Here is a 22,694-nt window from a genome sequence, read left to right as displayed (position 1 = left end):
GCTATTGTTTCTTCAAATAGATTCTCTGTCCCTTTGTCTCTCTCTTCTCCTTCTGGGACACCTATAATATGGATGTTAGTGCACTTGATGTTGTCCCAGAGGTCCCTTAGACCGTTCTTGTTCTTTTTAATTCTTTTTTTCTGTCATCTGTTCAGCTTGGGTGATTTCCTCTATTCTTTTTTCTGTCATCTGTTCAGCTTGGGTGATTTCCTCTATTCTTTTTTCTGTCATCTGTTCAGCTTGGGTGATTTCCTCTATTCTTTGGTCCAGCTCGCTGATCCGTTCTTCTGTATCACCTACTCTACTATTGAGTTCCTCTACTGAATTTTTTGCTTCCAGTATTGTATTCTTCATTTCTGATTCATTCTTTTCATATATTTTCCAATTCTTTGTTGATATTCTCACTGTATTCATCCATTCTTCTCCCAAGATCAGTGAGCATCCTTATGACTTTTTGCTTAAAGTCTTTGTCAGGTAGATTGTTTATTTCTGTTTCATTTAGTACTTTTTCTAGGGTTTTGCCTTGTTCCCTTGATCAGAATGTACTCCTTTGCTTCCTCATTTTGCCTCTTTCTTAGCATATATAGCTAAGTATCAGGTGGGTCAGCTATGTCTCAAGATCTTGGAGAAGTGGCTTTATGTAGGAGACACATTTTCAGGCCCAGCAGTGTGCTTCCCTCTTGTCACCAGTTCCAAATGTTCCAGGTGTGAACCTTGTAGGCTACATGTGTATTTCTGTTGTGGTGGTAGAGTTGCTTTTGCTGCAGGTGCCCAGGGAGCCTAGCCTGTCCCCCTGGCCAGCTGGTTGTAATGCTTAGCTGCATGTGGCTGGTATGGACCCTTCAATCTGTTTACCAGGGTTGAAGAGCCCCCAGCACAGTTGGATGCAAGATGTAATAGCGCACTCCTGTTGCAGTTTTCTGTTAAGTGGGTAGATGCCCAGTGTGGCCAGTTGTGAGGCTCAGGTGTTTAAAACTGCTGCAGTCCTCTTGCTTGCAACGCTGATGTCAGCTCTGTCAGGATTGCAGCTGAGTGGGCCTGGCCCCAGGCACAGGACTACCCAATTGTTCAGGCCTTGGAAGGCGGTGCCAATCCACTATGTGGCTGTTTGAGAAGTACAGGTCTTCTATCTTGATAAGCCCCACAGCCCACATGTCCACACCCACTTTCAAGACAGTGCTGGCACATATACACATCCAGATCACCTGGAGCAGATCCAGTTTCCCCACTGCAGAGGCCCACACACACTCAACCAATGCCGCACACACTTCACCCACTCCTCATGCCCACCCTACCCTGCAGAGGTGGACCAACTCACATGACTGCAGAAGATCCAGGCACACAGTCTATGCAGGCCAAAATGTTCCTTTAGGGCTTGCGGTTGGGTGGGGCCAGTCTCTAGGGTGGGCTGTCTGCCCTGGCTGAGCTGGATTTATTCTACACTCTAGTGGGTGGGGCAGACTCTGGGCTAACAGGCCAGGGGAAGAACTCCACTGGCATCTGGAACATCTGTGTCAGCACACCTGTACTAGGTCATAATAATGGCTACTGTCAACGTCCCCGTCACTGGAGAGGTCTTACGTCTCACAGAGATGCACCCAGAGCCTATCAGGTGAGTCTCTTTTCACCAAAGGACTTTATACCTTTCTTTCTGAATTTAGGTTGCTTCCCAAAACAGGGAAGTTTGTGTGTGGGCCCTTTAAAAGCAGGCTTTTTTTGCCTCTTCTGTCCAGTAACTTTTCTAGTGGTATTCCCCGTTGTAGTTAATAGCCAGCAACATCAGATATTATGACACTATTTTCAGTTATGCTAAATGTAAAGGATGCTTTAGGGGTAACAATCCCCGTCAGGTCCCCCACTCCTCCAGGGAAGGCTGTACACCTTAGGACTGCTCCTAGCTAGCTGTGAAGCTCTGCAGCTCAGGAAGTTGGCTTTTTTTCTCTCAGACAGGAAATTCTGGCTCTTCTGGCTCAGTCAGGAAAGTCTCATGAAGCAGGGGTTCTTTTTATCCACTTTTCAGTTCAAGTTGTATCTTGGTTCTGTTCGTGGGAGGAGGAGAGTTCAAAGTCCCCCTACACCTCCAACATGACCTCTCAAGTTGTGGCTCTTCCAGATCATCTTTGTAAGTGACTTTTAATAGACAGCCATTCAGTCTACACACAGGCTCGGATCGCATGTGATGAAGGAAAACTATTGCTGAGCTCAGCTTGCAAGGAGCTGGAAGTGACATTTTCCCGGGAGAGCACTTAAGCATTTCACTACAGCTGGGAGAAAATAAGTATAACACGTTCAAGCAAAGTACATTGTGCAGCAAAGCTCTGGCTTCTGGCTGTTTCAGATCATCTAGGTAAGTGCCTCACGTATTGCAGTTCCTGGCCTTCACTCAGGATCTCTACGACATCATGAAAGCCTGTTCCTGCTGTACTCAGCTCCCCATAGCTGTGAAGGGACATCTTCCAAGGAGAGACTGAAAACCTTTCACTTTCTCTGGGACAGATCATCTGTAACATTCACCCAGTGCTAGCACACACATTGGAAAACGTTCTACTTTTGGCTCTTTCATTTTGTCTTCATAAGTGACTTTTAACTCAGTGCCAAGCAGTCTAGTCACAGGCTCTCATACCCATGTGAGGAAGGAAAACTATTGCTGAAACCACCTTGTCAGAAGCAGGATGTGACATTTCCCAGGAGAGCTTTAAGATTTTATTACAGCTGGGAGAGATTATCTATAACACACATTCAAGCAAAGTACACTGTGCAGAAAATCTCTGGCCTGTAGCTCTTTAGGATCATCCTGGAAAGTGCCTCTTCACAGCTTGCAGTTCACCGCCTTCACTCGGGCTCTCTCCTGTGTCATGAAAGCACCTTATTACTGAACTCAGTTGCCCATAGCTGTGAAGGGACTTCTTCCAGGAAGAGATTTATAAGTTTTCACTATACCTGGGACAGATTATCTGTAAGAAATATTCAATGAGGGTTCACAGAAAACCTCCTGCTTCTACCTCTTTAGTATCTTCTTGATAAGTGACTTTTAATACGCTCCAGTTCAGTCTACACACAGGCTCTGATCGCATGTGATGAAGGGAAACTATTGCTAAGCTCTGCTTGCCAGGTGCTTGTAGTCACATTTTCCTGGAAGAGCTCCTAAATTTTCACTACAGCTGGGAGAGAATATCTATAAAATCCATTCAAGGAAAGTACACTGTGCGGAAAATCTCTGGCCTGTAGCTGTTTAGCATGGTCCTAGTAAGGGCTCTTGCACACATTGCAGTTCACCGCCTTCCCTCAGGCTCTCTCCCAGGTCATGAAAGCATCTTCCTGCTGAACTCAGATGCCCATAGCTGTGAAGGGGCTGCTTCGAAGGAGAGATTTAAAAGCTTTCACTTCAGCTGGGACAGATTATCTGTAACTTTCATTCAATGAGGTTACACTGTGTAGAAAAATCTCTGGCTTGTGGCTCTTTAGTATCGTCTTCATAATTGACTTTTCATACATGCCATTCAGTCTACACAGATTCTCTCACTCTCATGTGATGAAGGAAAACTATTGCTGAGCTCACCTTGACAGGAGCTGGAGGTGACCCTCTCCTAGGAGAGCTTTTTAACATTTTATCACAGCTGTGAGAGAGTATCTATAGCATCCATTCAAGGAAAGTACACTGTGCAGAAAATCTCTGGCTTGTAGCTGGTTAGGATCGTCCTTCTAAGTGCCTTCTCACACACTGCAGTCCTGAGCCTTCGCTCGGATTCTCTCTTCCATTGCATGAAACATGTTCCTGCTGAACTCAGCTGCCCATATTGTGAAGGGGTTTCTTCCATGGGGAGATTGAAAAGTCTTCACTACAGCCAGGACAGGTTATCTGTAACGTCATTCAAAGAGGGTATACAGTGAGGAAAAGGTCCTGCTTGTAGATCTTTTGGATCTTCTTGATAAGTGACTTTTAATACATTGCCATTCAGGCTACACACAGGCTCTCACGTGTGATGAAGGAAAATTCTTGCTGAGCTCTTCTTGCTCAGAGTCATATTGATATTTTCCTAAAAGGGCTTTTAAACATTTCTCTACAATTTGAAGAGAATATCTATAATATCAATTGAAAGAAAGTGCACTGTGCAGAAAAGCTCTCAACTCTAGCTCTTTAGGATCATCAGCAAGTGTCTTTTCCCACATTGCAGTTCAGGCCCTTCACTCAGGCTCTGTCTCACATGTATTGGAAGAATGCTCCTCCTGAACTCTGCTTCCTGGTAAGTGTGAAAGGTTTTGTGTCTAGAAGAGATTTAAGACTTCTCACTCTAGCTGTGCAATATCTATAACATCCATCGAGTAGAGTACGGTGGTGGGGAAAACTCTTGCTTCTCCCTCTTGAGAATCATCTTGACAGTTGCCTCTTCAATCTTTGCAGTTTTAGTCCTTCATTCAGGCTCTCTCTCACATTTATTGAAAGAGTGTTCCTGAGGAGAGTGGGGTCGAGATGGTGTTGTAGGTGGACTCTGAACTCACCTCTTCCCATGAGCACAACGAAGTTACAACTGTGTTTGAAGCAATTACCCCTAAGAAAGAACTGAAAACTGGGTAAAAGGAAGCCCCGCATCATGAGACATTCCTGACTGAGGCAGAAATTCCTGTCTGGAGAGAAAACAGCCAACTTTGTGAGCTGCAAAGCTTCACACTGGGTGGGAGGAGCCCTAAGGTGTGCAGTCTTCCCCAGAGGAGTGGGGTACCTGACCAGGGGAACACTGCCCCTATAAGCATCCTTCAGACTCAGTACAACTGAAATGAGTGTTATAATACCTGGCTTTGCTGACTATTAACTACAATGAGGAATATCCCTAGAAAGCTATTGGACAAAAGCAGAAAAAAGCCAGCTCTCAAAAGGCCCACACACAAACTTCCCTGTTTTGGAAAGCAACCTAAAATTACCAGAAAGAAAGGTGCAAGGTCCTTTGGTAAAAAGAGACTCACCTGATAGGCTCTGGGTGCATCTCAGTGAGATGTAAGACCTCTTCAGGGACTGAGACATTGGCAGCAGCCTTTATCGTGACCTAGTACAGGTGTGCTGACACAGATGCTGGCAGATGCCCTTGGAGTTCTTCCCCTGGCCTGTTAGCTCAGAGTCTGCCCCACCCACTAGAGTGTAGAATAAATCCAGCTCAGCCAGGGCAGACAGCCCACCCTAGAGACTGGCCTCACCCACAGCAAGCCCTCAAGCAACTTTTAAGCCTGCATAGACTCTGTAAATGCATCCTCTGCAGGCAGGCAAGTGGCCCTGCCTCTGTGGGGAAGGGCATGCATGAGAAGTGGGTGGAGAGTGTGGGGCACTGGTGGAGTGTGTGGGTGGCTCTAAAGTGGAATGACTGGGTCTGTTCCAGGGAGTTGGGAAGTGTCCACAGGGCCAGGACTGTGTTGAGGGTGGATGTGGACCTGTGGGCCATGGGGCTTATCAGAGGCAGAAGGCCTGTGCTTCTCAAACAGCCACATAGGGGATTGGCCCATCCTTCCAAAGCCTGGAACAACTGGATACCCCCATGCCTGGTGCCAGCCCCACACAGCTGCAATCCTGAGAGAGCTGACAACATTTTTGCAAGCCAAAGTCCTGCAGCAATTGTAAGCCCCTGAGCCTCATGATCAGCTCTGTTCTGGACCCACCCGCTTAACGGAAAACCTGCAACAGAAATGTGCTATTAGACCTTTTGTTCAACTCTACTGAGGCTCCCCAAAGCCAATAAACAGACTTAAGTGTCCATATCCGCCACACGCAGCAGAGCACTACAACCAGTCAGCCAGGGGCACAACCTAGACTCCCTGGGCACCTACGGCAAGAGCAATCCTGACACAACAGGAGGACACACATAGCCCACACAGCGGTCACTCCTGGAACATTCGGAACTGGTGACAAGAGGGAAGCACACTGCTGGGTCTCCAAAGATGCCTCCTACATAAGGCCACCTCTACAAGATCAAGACACGTAGTGGACCCACCTAATACACAGAGAAAGAGACAAAGTGAGGAGGCAAAGGAGTATATTCCAAGCAAGGAAACAGGACAAAACCCCAGAAAAAGAACTAAATGGAAAAGAAATAAACAATCTATCTAACAAAGAGTTCAAGTAAAAAGTCATAAGGATGCTCACTAATCTTGGGAGAAGAATAGATGAATACAGTGAGAATATCAACAAAGAATTGTAAAATATAAAAAATAACAAATCAGAAAAGAAGAATACAATACTGGAAATGAAAAATCACTAGAGGATTTAATAGCAGAGTAGATGATACAGAAAAACAGATCAGTAAGCTGGATGAAAGACTAGAGGAAATCACCCATGCTAATCAGATAAAAGAAAAAAGATTATAAAGAATGATAACAGTTTAAGGGAACTCTGGGACAACATGAAGTGCACTAACACTGATGACATTCATATTATAGGTGTCCCAGAAGGAGAAGAGAGAGACAAAGGGGCAGAGAATCTATTTGAAGAAATAATAGCTGAAAACTTTCCTAACTTAAGGAAGGAAACAGACACCCAAGTACAAGAGCACAGAGAGCCACAAACAATATACACCCAAAGAGGCCCACACCAAGACATATTAGAATTAAAATGTCCAAAGCTGAAGAGAAAGAGAATCCTAAAAGCCACAAGAAGGCAACAAGTGGCATACAAAGGAAACCCCATAAGGTTATCAGCTGACTTTTCAGCAGAAACCTTACAGGATGGAAGGGAGTGGCATGATATATCTATTTAAAGTGCTGAAAGGAAAAACTCTACAGCCAAGAATACTCTACCTGTCAAGGTTATCATTCAGAATGGAAGGAGAGATAGTTTCCCAGACAAGCAATATTAAAGGAGTTTATCATCAAGAAACCAGCTTCAGGAGAAATGATAAAGAGACTTATTTAAGTGGGAAAGAGAAGACCACCAATAGGAATTAGAAAATTATCAAAAGAAAAAAAGAGGCAATAAAATAACTGATAATGGCAAAAATAAAGTTAGAAGATACCACCTATGAAGAGAATATGAAGGTCTAAAGAAAAGGTGCTGGGGCTGCCCCGCGGCCGAGTGGTTAAGTTCTTGTGCTCCACTTCAGTGGCCCAGGGTTTCGCTGGTTCAAATCCTGGGTGCAGACATGGCAGCATGCATCAGGCCACGCTGAGGCAGTGGCCTACATAGCACAACCAGAGGCACTCACAACTAGAATATACAGCTGTGTACTGGCGGGCTTTGGGAAGAAAAGAAAAAGAAGATTGGCAACAGTTGTTAGCTCAGATGCCAATCTAAGAAAAAAAGTGCTAAAATTCCCTGTTTCAATGATAGGAGGATAATGGATACATGCACACAAAATGAGAGGTTAGATATGATCAAAAACATAAAACGTGGGCAGAGAGGAATAAAAGAGAAGAGCTTTTATAAAGACGTCAAACTAAACAGACCATCAACTCAATATAGATTTCTATATACATAGATTATTATGTATGAACCTCATGGTAATCATAAACCAGAAAACTATAGTAAATACACACATAATTAAAACAAGGGAAACGAACATAATACTAAAGAAAGTCATCGAACCACAAGGGAAGGGAGTAAGAGAAGAAGAAAGGAACAGAGAAGAACCACTAAAACACCCATAAAAAAGTAACAAAATGGCAGTAAGTACATATCTATCAATAGCTATTTTAAGTGTCAGTGGACTAATGCTCCAATTAAAAGGCATAGGGTGGACAATTGGATAAAAAAGTAAGACCCACATATACGCCGCATACCAGAGACACACTTCAGACCTAAAGACATTCACAAACTGAAACTGAAGGGATAGAAAAAGATATTCCATGAAAATGGCAAAGAAAAGAAAACAGGGGTAGCAATACTTATATCAGACAAAATAGACTTTAAAACAAAAACTGTAACAAGAGACAAGGAAGGACACTACATAATGATAAAGGGAACAATCCAACAAGAAAATATAACACTTGTAAATATCTATGCACCCAACATAGGAGCACCTAAATATATAAAGCAATTATTAACAGACATAAAAGGAGAAATAGGCAGTAACACAATAAAGTAGGAGATTTTAACACTCCACTTACACCAATGGACAGATCAGCCAAACAGAAGATCAATAAGGAAACACTGGCTTTAAACCACACATTAAACCAGATGGACTTAGTAGATATAAACAGAACATTCCATCCAAAAACTGAAGACTACACATTCTTTTCACATCCACATGGAGCATTCTCCAGGATTGATTACATACTGGGCCACAGAACAAATATCAGTAAATTTAAGAAGCTTGAAATAATACCAAGCATCTTTTCTAACCACAACAGTATGAAACTAGAAATCAACTACAGGAAGAAAACCAGAAAAGTCACAAATAGGTGAGATTAAACAAAATCCTACTGATGAATGATTGAGTCAATGAAGAAATCAAAGGAGAAATCAAAAAATACGTGGAGACAAATGAAAATGAAAATAAAACATGCAAAAACCTGTGGGATACAGCAAAATTCGTTCCAAAAGGGAAGTTTATAGCAATACAGGTGAAACTCAACAAACAAGAAAAATATAAAATAAGCAATCTAACAGTGCACCTAAAGGATCTGGAAAAGAAGAACAAAAATATCCTAAATCAGTAGAAGGAAGGAAATAATAAAAATCAGAGCAGAAATAAACGAAATGGAGACTAAAAAATATCAATGAAACCAGGAGCTGGTTCTTTGAAAAGATAAACAAAATTGACAAACCTTAGCTAGACTCACCAAGAAAAATACAGAGAAGGCTCAAATAAATAAAATCAGAAATCTAGAGGAGAAATTTCAATGGACACCTGAGAAATACAAAAGATTATAAGAGAATACTATGAAAACCTATATGTCAATAAATCGGATAAAGTAGAAGAAATGGACAAATTCTTAGAATCATATAACCCTCCAAAACTGACTCGATAAGAAACAGAGAATTTAAGTAGACAAATCACTAGTAAGGAGATTGAAAGATTAATCAAAAACCTGCCATGGGGCCGGCCCGGTGGTGCAGTGGTTAAGTGTGCACGTTCCGCTTCTCAGCGGCCCAGGGCTCACCAGTTCAGATCCCAGGTGCGGACATGGCACCACTTAGCTAAAAGCCATGCTGTGGTAGGCGTCCCATGTATAAAGTAGAGGAAGATGGGCATGGATGTTAGCTCAGAGCCAGTCTTCCTCAGCGACAAGAGGAGAATTGGCAGTAGTTAGCTCAGGGCTGATCTGCCTCAAAAAAAAAAAAAAGAAAAGAAAAACCTCCCAGGAAATAAAGGTCAAGGACTCCATGGCTTTCCTGGTGAATTCTACCAAACATTTAAAGAAGAACTAATACCTATCCTTCTCAAACTCTTCCAAAAATTGAAGAGGAGGGGAACCTTCTCAACTCATTCTAAGAAGCCAACATCACCCTGATACCAAAACCAGACAAGGACAACACAAAAAAAGAAAATTACAGGACACTATCACTGATGAGCATCGATGCAAAAATCCTCAACAAAATACTAGCAAATCAAATACAGCAATACATTAAAAAGATCATACACCATGATCAAGTGGGATTTAGTCCAGGGATGCAGGGATGGTTCAACATGTGCAAGTCAATGTGATACACCACGCTTAACAAAATGAATAAAAATCATGTGATCATCTCAATAGACGCAGAGAATGCATTTGACAAGTTACAACATCCATTTATGATAAAAACTTTGAATAAAATGGGTATAAAAGGAAACTACTTCAATATAATAAAGGCCATGTATGACCAGCCCACAGCTAATATCATTCTCAATAGAGAAAAGCTGAAATCTATCCCTCTAAGAACAGGAACCAGACAAGGATGTCCACTTTCACCCTCTTACTTAACATCATATTGGAAGACTTACCTAAGGCAATCAGGCAAGAAAAAGAAATCAAAGGGATCCACATTGGAAAGGAAGAAGTAAAACTGTCACTATTTGTTGGTGACATGATTTTTATATATAGAAAACCCTAAAGCACTCACTAAAAAACTTTCAGAAATAATAAATGAATATAATTTACAGGATATAAAATCAACAAAGAAAAATCGGTTGCAATTCTATACACTAACCATAAAGTAGCAGAAAGAGAAATTAAGAATATAATCCCATTTACAATTATGACAAGAAGAATTAAATATCTAGGAACAAATTTAAGAAAAAGGGGAATGATCTGTACACTGAAAACTAGAAAACATTGTTGAAAGAAGTTGAAGAAGACACAAAGAAACGGAAAGATATTCCATGCTCTTGAATTGGAAGAATTAATATAGTTAAAATGTCCATACTTCCTAAAGCAATCTACTGATTCAATACAATCCCTATCAAAGTTCCAGCAACATTTTTCATAGAAATAGATCAAAGAATCCTAAAAGTTATATGGAACAACAAAAGACCCCAAAGCAATTGGAATCCTGAGAAAAAAAAGAACGAAGCTGGAAATATCACACTCCCTGATTTCAAAGTATACTCCAAAGCTCTAGTAACCAAAACAGCGTGGTACTGGCACAAACAGACACACAGATCAATGGAACAGAATCAGGAGATCATAAATATACCCAGACATCTATGGATTATATCAGCTAATTTTCAACAAGGGAGACAAGAACCTACAATGGAGAAAGGAAAGTCTAATAAACGATGTTGGGAAAACATGCAAAAGAATGAAACTAGACCACTATCTTAAACCATACACAGAAATCAACTCAAAATGGACTAAAGACTTGAACATAAGACCTGGAAATATTAAAATTCTGGAAAAAAACAGTCAGTATGCTCTTCAACATGGGTCTTAGAAGCATATTTTCAAGTATCATGCATGATCAGGCAAGGGAAACAATAGAAAAAATGAACAAATGGGACTACATCAAACTAAAAAGCTTCTGAAAAGCAAAGAAGACCATCACCAAACAAAAAGACAACCTAACAACTGGGAGAAGATATTTGCAAACCATATATCTGATAAGGGGTTAATATCCAAAAAATATAAAGAATTCGTACATCTGAACAACAAAAAAACTATCAACCCAACTAAAAACTGGGCAAAAGATCTGAACAGACATTTCTCCAAAGAAAATATACAGATGGGCAACAGGCACATGAAAAGATGTTCAATATCATTAGCTATCAGGGAAATGCAAATCAAAACTACAAGATATCACCTTACTCCTGTCAGAATGGCTATAATTAACAAGACAGGAAACAAGTGTTGAAGAAGATATGGAGAGAAGGGGACCCTCATACACTGCTGGTGGGAGTGCAAACTGGTGCAGCCACTATGGAAAACAGTATGGAGATGCCTCAAAAAATTAAAACTATATCTACTATATGATCCAGCTATTCCACTGCTGGATATTTATCCAAAAACTTGAAAATACAAAGGCATAAAGATACACACACCCCTACGTTCATCACAGAATTATACACAACAGACAAGATTTGGAAGAAACCTAGTTGCCCATCAAGGGACGAATGGATAAAGAAGAGGTGGTATATATACAGAATGGAATACTACTCAGCCATAAGAAATGATGAAGTCCGGCCATTTGTGACAACATGGATGGACCTTGAGGGCATTATGCTGAGTGAAATATCAGAGGGAGAAATTCAAATACCATGTGATCTCACTTATAAGTACAAGATTTTAAAAAACGACAGACAAAAGCATAGAGACAGAGATTGGATTGGTGGTTACCAGAGGGAAAGTGGGGAAGGAGAAAGGCAAGTGGGGTCATTAGACACATGTGTGTGGTGATGAATTGTAATTACTCTTTGGGTGGTGAACATGATGTAATCTACACAGAAATAAAAATATATAACAACGTACACCTGAAATATGTATGATGCTATAAACCACTGTTACCACAATAAAATAAATAAATAAATAAAAAATAAAAAAAAGAGAAGAATGTTCCTGCTGAACTCTGATTCCTGGTAGGTGTTAAAGGTTTTGTTTCTAGAAGAGATTTAAAATTTTCTTTTAAAATTGCCACTACAGCTGGGACACATTATCTGTAACATCCAGTACAGTGCTGAGAAAAAACTCCTGCTTATAGTTCTTTAGGATGATCTCATAGTGACTTTTGATAAGTTCCTGTTCAAGTTTACACACAGGCTCTCATTTTTATGTGAGGAAGAAAGACTATTGCTGAACTCAGCCTGCCAGGAGCAGGAAGTGAAATTTCCCAGGAGAGTTTTTTCTTTTTAAAGATTGGCACCTGAGCTAACAGCTGTTGTGTTGACAAAAATAATCCATAACCAATCTATAAGTAAAAATTTGACACAGTGTATTCTGAGCTGAAATCTGAGGACCATGGCCCGGGGCCTTTCTTCCCGAAGGAAGAAAGGGCACCAAAGAAGTGGGGTGCACAGAGTGGTTATATACCCCCAGAGAGGATGTTTCACATAGGATTGAAATGTCCCTTTTACAGTAGTCGCGAGACTGCTCTGTCCGCACAGCGATTGATGGAAACAGCAGGTAGGTCTGCTGTCTCAGTGAACGCAGCAGGGTGACAGTCTGTTGTCTGTAGCTGGGTTGTCACAGGTGAGCTGGTGGTCCAAGGTGAGTGCAGCAATCAGTTCCTAGCCTAAGGAAAGATGCTTATCCCTAAGGAAATGCCAATGTGAGGGGAAGTTGCACCTTTATCTCAAGGGCCTTTGTTCTTGCCACAGGAAATGTCTAAGCAGATATGCAATGCGTGCTCAACAGCCACAGTCAGGCCCTTTTGGAAAAAACAAGGTCAGGCCGAATTAGGTTTATACCAAATGGCTTGCTCATATACTCCAATATATCCTATTGCTTGCCATTTTTATTTGTCAGTTGCCAATCTTTTCTTTTTCTTCTGCTTTTTCTCCCCAAATCCTCCCAGTAAATAGCTGTATGTTTTAGTTGTGGGTCCTTCTAGTTGTGGCACATGGGACGTCGCCTCAATGTGGCCTGATTAGCAGTGCCATGTCTGCGTCCAGGATCCGAACCAACAAAACCCTGGGCCACCGTAGCAGAGCACGTGAACTTAACCACTCGGCCGCGGGGTTGGCGCTCCCAGGAGAGTTTTTAACCATTTCTCTACAGCTGGGAGAGAATATCTATAAGCTCCATTAGAGGAAAGTGCACTCTGCAGAATCGCCATGGCTTCTAGCTGCTTCAGATCGCCTAGGTAAGGCTCACACAGTGCAGTTCACCGCTTTCACTCAGGCTCTCCCATGTCATGGAAGCATCTCCCTGCTGATCTCAGTTGCCTGTAGCTGTGAGGGGACTTCTTCCAAGGAGAGATTTAAAAGCACTCACTGCCCCTGGGACAGATGAACTGTCTGTTCATTCAATGAGGGTACGTGGTGGAGAAAATCTCCTGCTTGTGGCTTCTTAACATCTATTGAAAAGTGACTTCTAACACATTGCAGTTCAGTCTACGCACAGGCTGTCACTTGTATGTAGTGAAGGAAAACTGTTGAGAAGCTCAGCTTGCCAGGAGCTGGGATTGACATGTTCCTAGGAGAGCTACCAAAAGTTTCACTACAGCTGGGAGAGAATAGCTATCATATCCATTCAAGGAAAGGACACTGTGCAGAAAATCTCTGGCCTGTAGCTTTTTTGGATCACCTGGTTAAGTGCCTTCTCACACATGGAAGGACAGGGGCTTCACTCAGGCTCCCTCTCCTCTGTCATGAAAGCACGCTCCTGGTGAACTCAGCTTTCTGTAGCTGTGAAAAGTCTACTCCCAAGGAGAGGTTTAAAACCATTCACTACAGCTGAGACAGATTATCTGTATATTCATTCTATGAGGTCACATGGTCAAGGAACTCTCCTGCTTGTGGCTCTTTAGGATTTTCTTGATAAGTGACTTTTAATTCAGTGCCAAGCAGTTTACACCCAGGCTCAAGGACATGTGATGAATGAAAACTATTGCTGAGCTCAGCTTGCCAGGAGCTGGAAGGGACACTTTACTAGGAGAGCTTTTAAACATTTCACCAGAGGTGGGAGTGAATACCTATAACATCCATTCAAGGAAAGCACAGTGTGCAGAAACGCTCTGACCCGTAGCTGTTTAGGATCATCCTGGTACGCTCCTTTACACACATTGCACTTCACGGCCTTCACCCAGCCTGCCTCTCCCCTGTCACGAAATCATATACTGGCTGAACTCAGCAGCCATGTAGCTGTGAAGGGACTTCCAAGCAGATATACAATGCGTGCTCAACAGCCACAGTCAGGCCCTTTTGGAAAAAACAAAGTCAGGCCGAATTAGGTTTATACCAAACGGCTTCCTCGTTTACTCCAATATATCCTATTGCTTGCCATTTTTATTTGTCAACATTTTATCAATACAATGAAACACTACGTAGCCAGTAAAAAGAGTGATATAGCTCCTATGTGTACTTTAGAAAAGCATCCCAGATGTTTTATTAGCTGAAAGAAACCCAAGGTGCAGAATTGTATGCACGGTAGGGTCGTATTTGATATTTTCAAAGGACATTTATATGTCTTGATAAGCATACATGATTTCTGGAAAGATACACATAATATGCCTAGTTACTTTGGAGAGTTTGATAATGGATCAATCTTTTATTGTATAGCAGTCTCCCCTTATCCGTGGTTTTGCTGTCTGTGATTTCAGTTACTTAAGGTCTCTCACGATCTGAAAATATTAAATGGAAAATTCCAGAAATAAACAATTAATGAGTCTTAAATTGTATGCCATGCTGAGTGTTGTGATGAAATCTCACGCCATCCTGCTCTGTCCCTCCCCCCGAAAATGAGCCATCCCTTTGTCTAGCGGGTCCACACTGTACCCACCACCTGCCCACTAGTCACATTAGCAATCTTGGTTATCAGATCAGCTGTCAGTATTGCAGTGCTTGTGTTCAAGTAACCCTTATTTTGCTTAATAATAGCAAAAAAGTGCAAGAGTAATGATGCTGGCAATTTGGAAATGCCAAAGAGAAGCCATAAATTGTTTCCTTTAAGTGGAAAGGTGAAAGTTCTTTACTTAATAAGAAAAAAAGTCATATGCTGAGGTTGCTAAGGTCAATAGTAAGTTTCATTACAATATGTTGTTATCATTATTCTATTTTATTATTAATTATTGTTGTTAATTTCTTACTGTGCCTAACTTGTAAATTAAACTTTATCATAGGTATGTATGTATGGGAAAAATCATAGTATATTTAGGGTTTGGTACCATCCGTGATTTCAGGCATCCACTGGAGGTATTGGAATGTGTCCCCTGCAGATAAGGAGGGACTACAGTATACTATTTTATAATGATTAATATTTTAACTATGCAAATATTAAGTAGTTTCATTCAACTTAAAGAAACTAGTTAATAGAAAAAAACAATAAATATAAACGAGTTTGCTTGTTCAAGAAGTGTTTTGGTTAACAAACTGTGAGCTAGTATGGACTACAATTTTAGTTGCTAAACTGTGAAAATATTTGGCTATGTCTAATAGAATATAAGGTTAAAAAAAGTGTGTTTTAACTGGTTTTTTAAAAATAGTGGGAAAACTTTGCACATACTTAGCTGAAAGGAAGCAGCCTGAGAAGAGGAGGAAGGGATGTGCAGTTAATGAAAGAAAGTCTCTGATGACCCGAAAGGAATCTGTTCAAGAGCACAGAGGAGGATCAGCCTTCCACAACTGTGCTCATGGTTGTTGACATGGTTGTCTATGTTGTCATTGTAGCCACTCACGTTTACTGAAGATTTACTATGTGCCAGGCACTCTGTTATATGCTCTACATATGTTTTTTCACTTAATTTTCCAATTATGTTCATCAAGAAATATTTAATGAGCACGTACTATGTGCCAGATGTGATTTTAGGCTCAGGAGGCACCTGGTCAATAGAATAGAAAAGCACCTGCTCTCATAGAACTATGATTCTCTGAGGGCGATGGATAGTGCACAAATCTCTCTCTCTAGTCCTATCTCTATCTCTGTCTCTATCAGGTGGTGGTGAGAAGAGGAAAAGCCAGATCAGAGGAGAGAGAGAGTGATAAGGTGGAGGTGGGGTGAGGGTGATAGTTTCTTATGAAACACATTCTTGTGGGAAGAAGCAGACAATACAGAATAAACATGTAAGTAAAATAACATGATGAGAAGAGAGGCCACTTTAGATGGGGTATTCAAGAAAGGCTGAGGGAGGGGACCTTTGAGGTGAGACCTATATGATAAGAATTAGCCAAACTTAGCAGGTGGGAGAGAGGGCTTACCAGACAGAGGGACAAGTAAGTCAAAGAACCCAAGCTTGTAAGTTTGCCATGTGTCTGAGGCACTGAAGGAAGAAGGCCCCCATAGCTGGAACATTTTGGGCAGTGGAGAGAGGTAGATGGCGCCAGGTCCTGTGGGGCCTTGTGGGCCATGATGAAATGTTTGTATGTTATTCTATTGGTGAAGGGAAGCCTATGGAAGATTTTAAGCAAGGGAGTGAAAATGGATTCACTAATTCCTTCCAACAAGATTTTCCTTTCTATTTCACTATGAAAGTAGAAGCAGCCAGAAGAAACTTTGCACTGACTCCTGTCAGCCTGTCTACCCACCCACTTGTCTGTGCCCATTTCCCTCATCTTCTAGCTTGCAATAAGTTGAACAGCCGTCTTCCACTCTGACAGTCTCCCCACCGGTGCACTGGATCCTACCCCTTCCTGCATACTCTTCTCTCTCTTGCATCATCATTTCCCCTGTTCAATTAAACCAGTCACATCAGCAAACAGGTCTTAATTTCTCCCTTCTTGGATACCTAATAGATACTGCGAACTAAAAATGTCTGATACTAAATTCATGATCTTCCCCTCAAATCCACAGTTTTCCCCTGCTCAATCCACAGTTCTCTACATCTTAATTGATGGCAAGTCCAACCTTCTGGTTACCCAGGCCACAAACGATGGAGTCCTGTTGCTTAACTTCTTTCTCTCCAAGTTCACCTTCAAAGCACCTGAGAATTCTGTTGTGGCTACCTTGAGAATATTCCAGAATATGACCAGTTATCACAACTTCTGCTATCCATCTGATCTCAAACAGCATCATCTCTCTCTGAACTCACCTCCATGTTTCCATCTTTGCCCACCCCCACTGCCAGTCTATTCTCACCACACCAGTTTGAATGATCCTTTAACAATGAAAGTTAGGTCATGTTAATCCTCTCTCAAGATGCCCAGGACCACCCATCCCAATTTTTCTCAGAATAAACCCACAGTCTCACTGTCGCCCGAGCCTCACCATAACCCTGCCTCTTGTTACCCCCTGGCCTTACCTCCACTCTCCCTTTTGTTCTCTCCACTCCAGCCACATCAGGTCTCTTGGCACTTTCTTGAATACTAGTCAGTCTCCTTCTCTTTTTGCTGAGGAAGATTCACCCTGAACTAACATCTGTTGCCAATCTTCCTCTTTTTTTATATGAGCCACCGCCAAACATGGCCACTGACAGATGACTGGTGTGGTTCCACACCTAGGAACCGAACCCAGGCTGCTGAAGTGGAGCATGCTGAACTTTAACCACTAGGCCATCAGGGCTGGCCCGACAGGCTCCCTCTTAATTAAAGGATTTGCACTGGCTATTCTCTGCCTGTTAGGCCCTTACCTGAGATAGCCATAATTTTTTTCTTCCATTTAATTCTGGTATCTACTCAGATGTCACCTTCTCAGAACTCAGTACAAAATAGCAACTCTCTTGTCTGCCACTTCTGTTTTTTTACTCTTCTTTTTCTTTTAAAAATTATAACTTTCAGACACAATATCTATGTATTTATTTGTGTATATATTATCTGTCTCCTCCCACTAGAGTGTCACCTCTATGAGGTTAAAGACATAGTTTTTGTTTACTCCTTATTCCATGCACTTAGAAAGACTCTTGGGGTATGGTAAACATTCAATTAAAAATTTTGCTTATTCAATCACTCAATAAATTTGTATTGATGTAATTTCTGGAAAGATACATAGAATACACCTAGTTTCCTTTGGAGAGGAGGACTGAGTTAGAAAATAGACCTACCCTTGGTGGTGGCACCTGTGACCCCAGCCCACTTGAAGTGGCGATGATGCCTGCAAACCCAGAACCCCCAGTAGTGGTGGTGCCAGCACCCCTAGAAAACCCAGGAACAGCAGTAGAGGCAGCACGAGTGACTCCAGCCCCCCTAGTCACAGTGGCACATGAATCTGCAAAGAGCCAGGTAGAAATGGCAGTGGAGCCTGTGACTCCAGTCCCCTCCAGCTAGAGCAGTGCCTGAACCCTGGCCCCTCACCTGTGGCAGTAGCACCTCTGGACCCAACAACTTCAGATGTGGCAGAAGTGCCCATGTCCCCAGCTCCTGCCTCATTCTCTCCCTGCCCCCATTGCAGGGGAGAACCCACAAACCAGGTAACACTGGAAGCAGCAGAGGGACACGCCAGCCTGGACCTTGGTGGTGATGCCTGCTACTGCTAAGACACCAGCAGCAGCAAGCCACCAGCAACATCGGAGGCACAAGCAGCACAACAAGGGCACCAAGGACACTGCTAACAGAGGCAGTGGAGGGTGAAAGTACCGGTTCTCAAATACAACCAGAAGCAGCTCAGAATCAAAGTGAACAAAGCATTACCTGAATAAGCAAGATACTCACTATTACAAATGCACCAGCAGAGGAAAAACTCCTCAAGCACCATGAAAAATTATGGTGACATGTTATTACAAAAAGAAAATGACAATTCTCCAGAAAGCAAACTTGAAGTTATGGAAGATTGTAATTTAACCAACAGAGAATTCTGAATAGCTGTCATAAAGAAACTCAGTGAACTAGAAGAAAACTCAGAAAGACAGTTCAATGAACTCAGATATAAAATTAATAAACAGAAGGAGTACTTCATCAAAGAGATTGAAATTCTAAAAAGGAACCAAGCAGAAATTCTGGAGTGGAAGAACTCAAAAAATGAGATGAAAAAGATAGACAACACTGGAAATAGAGCAGACCATGTGGAAGGGAAAATTAGAGACGTTGAAAATAGAACTTAGAAATGATGCAGGTAGAAGAGGAGAGAGAACTAAGATTTTTTAAAAGTGAAGAAATTCTATGAGAAATATCCAACTCTATTAGAAAAAGCAACATAAGGATAAGGGGTATCCCAGAAGGAGAAGAGAGGGAGAAGGGAGCAGAAAGCCTACTTAAAGAAATAATAGCTGAAGGGCCAGCCCCATGGCTGAGTGGTTGTGTTCACGCACTCTGCTTCAGCAACCTGGGGTTTTGCTGGTTCGGATCCTGGGCACGGACATTGTGCCACACATTGGGCCACGCTGGGGCGACATCCCACATGCCACAGCTGGAAGGACCTACAACTAGAAATACACAACTATGTACCACGTGGCTTTGGAGAGAAAAAGGAAAAAAAGTAAAACCTTTGAAAAAAAAAAAGAAGTAATAGCTGAGAACTTCCCAAACCTAGGGAAAGAACTGGATATATAAGTATGTGAAGCTAATAGAACACTTAAATATCTCAACACAAAAGGACTGTCTCCAAGACATGTTATATTAAAACTATCAAAAGACAGGGACAAAGAAAGAATTTTAAAGACAGCCAAGGAAAAGACAGTAACCTACAGAGGAACCCCCATTAGGCTATCAGATTTCTCAGCAGAAACTCTACATGCCAAGAAAGAGTGGAACAATATATTCAAAATATTGAAAGATAAAAACTGTCAGCTAAGAATACTCTATCCAGAAAAATTATCCTTCAGGTATAAAGAAGAAATAAAGACTTTCCCAGACAAATGAAAGCTGAAAGAGTTCACCACCACTAGACCTGCCTTACAAGAACTGTTGAAAGGAGCTTTACTACCAGAAATGAAAAGGCAAAGGTAAAACTTTGAGTAAGGTGATAAATAGAGAGAACCAGGTAATTTCAAAGCTATTACAGAATAGGGTGTTAAACACTTAATTGTAGCATAAAAGTTAAAGGAGAAAAAACCATTAAAAATAACTAAAGCTACTTCAATATGGTAATGAACTCACAACATAAAAAGAGATAATTTGAGACAACAAAAACATAAAAGGGGAGGAGGAAAACCTGTATAGGCAAATCAAGATATGATGTTATCAACAGATAAAAGACTATTTTATCTCTGAGACATTGTATACAACCTCATGGTAACCACAAAACAAAAATCTAGAGCAGAAACACAAATACAAACAAAAGGAGAAACTGAGAAACACATCACAAAAAAACCACCAAACTAAAATGGCAAGCAGAAACATAAGGGAAAAGAAACAATGGAAATATAGAACAACCAGAACACAAAAGATAAAATAGCAGTAGTAAGTCCTCATATAACAATAATCACCCTAAATGTAAATAGATTGAATTCACAATCAAAAGGCAAAGAGTGGCTAGATGGATTAAAAAACAAGACCCAACAATATGCTGCCTCCAGGAGACCCATCTCAGCTCTAAAGACAAGCATAAACTCAAAATGAAGGAATGGAAGAAGATACTCCAAGCAAATTGCAACCAAAAGAAAGCAGGTGTAGCCATACTTATTTCAGACAAAATAGACTTGAAGCTAAAAAAGGTAACAAGAGACAAAGATGGACATTACATAGTGATAAAGGAGACTCCTTCAAGAAGATATAACGTTAATTAATATTTATGCACTCAATGGGAGAGCACCAAAATATATAAAACAACTATTGACAGAACTAAAGGGAGAAATTGAAAGCAATATAATAGTAGGGTTCTTTAATACCCCACTAGCATCAATGGATAGGTCATCCAGGTAGCGAGTCAACAAGGAAACATTGGCCTTAAATGACACATTGGACCAGATAGACTTAATAAATATATACAGAACATTGCATCCAAAAGGAACAGAATATGCATCCTTCTCAAGTGCACATGGAAAATTCTCAAGGATAAAACATATGTTGGGAGACAAAACAAGTCTCAATAAATTTTAAAAGATTGAAATAATACCAAGCCACAGTTTTTCTGACCACAACAGTATGAAACTAGAAATCAACTACAAGAAGAAAACTGAAAAAAATCACAAAAATGTGGAGACCAAACATCCTACTGAACAACTATTAGGTCAATGATGAAATCAAAGGAGAAATAAAAAAATACAGAGAGACAAGTGAAAATGAAAATAAGACATACCAAATTTATGGGATGCAGCAAAAGCAGTACTAAGAGGGTAGGTTACAGCAAAAAGGGACCTACCTCAAGAAACAAGAAAAATCTCAAATAAACAGTCTAACCTTACACCTAAAGGAAGTAGAAAAAGAAGAACAAGTCAAGTCCAAAATCAGCAGAAGGAAGGAAATAATAACAATCACAGGGGAAATAAACGAAATAGAGACTAAAAAAATCAGTGAAATTAAGAGTTGGTTCTCTGAAAATATAAACTAAACTGACAAACTTTTAGCTAGACTCACTAAGAAGAAAAGAAGACTCAAATACATAAAAACAGAAATAAGAGAAGCCGTAACTGATACCACAGAAATAGAAGTGATCATAAGAGACTACTACAAACGGCTATACACCAACAAATTAGAAAATCTAGAAGAAATGGATAAATTCTTAGACCATACAACCTTCTGTGACTGAACTATGAAAAAAATAGAAAATCTGAATAAACAGAACACCAGTAAGGAAACTGAAACGGTAATGAAAAACTTCACAAAAAATAAAAGTCCAGGACCAGATGGCTTCACTGGTAAATTCTACCAAACATTCATGGAAGATTTAATGCTTATCCTTCTCAAACTCTTCCAAAAAATTGAGGAGGAGGGAATGCTTCCTAACTCATTTTAAAGGCCAACATTACCCTGAAACCAAAACCAGACAGGGACACCACCAAAAAAGAATATTACAGGCCAGTATCTCTGATGAACATACATGCAAAAATTCTTACCAAAATATTAGCAAACTGAATACAACAATACATTAAAAGGATCATACAGCTCAATCAAGTGGGATTTATTCCAGGAATGCAGGGATGGTTCAAAATCTGCAGATCAATCAACATGAAAGACCACATTAATAAATTAAGGGATAAAAGTCCTTGATCATCTCAACAGATGCAGAGAAAACATTTGACAAGATTCAGCATCCATTTATGATAAAAAAAAATTCTGAATAAAATGGGTACAGAAGGAAGTACCTCAACATAATAAAGACCATATATGACAAACCCACAGCTAACATCATACCCAATGGTGAAAACTGAAAGATATCCTTTTAAGAAAAGGAACAAGACAAGGATGCCCACTCTCACCACTTTTATTCTTTTTTATTGCGATAACATTGGTTTATAACATTGTATAGGTTTCAGGTGTACAACATAATAATTTCACATCTGTATATACTACAGCGTGCTCACCACCAAAAGTGTAGTTTCCATTCATCACCATATAATTGACCCCCTTTGCCCATTTTGCCCCCACATCCTTCCCCTCTGATAATCACTAATCTGTTGTCTGCTTCTAAGAGTTTGTTTCTGTGTCGTTTGTTTTGTTTTGGTTAATCAGCTGTGGGCTAATATAGACAAATTTTTCATAGCTAAATTGCGAAGATACTATGCTGTATCTAATGAGATAATACAGAGTTCAGGAAGCTATACTTTAATTTAAATTGAGTGGTCAGGGAAGGCAAAGATATTTGTTAAAAGATAAACTGAGGCACATTAACATTTTTTA

The sequence above is a fragment of the Equus asinus genome, unplaced genomic scaffold, assembly GCF_041296235.1.
Source record: "Equus asinus isolate D_3611 breed Donkey unplaced genomic scaffold, EquAss-T2T_v2 contig_2, whole genome shotgun sequence".
Taxonomy (NCBI): Eukaryota; Metazoa; Chordata; class Mammalia; order Perissodactyla; family Equidae; genus Equus; species Equus asinus.
Note: the sequence above shows the minus strand (reverse complement) of the source record.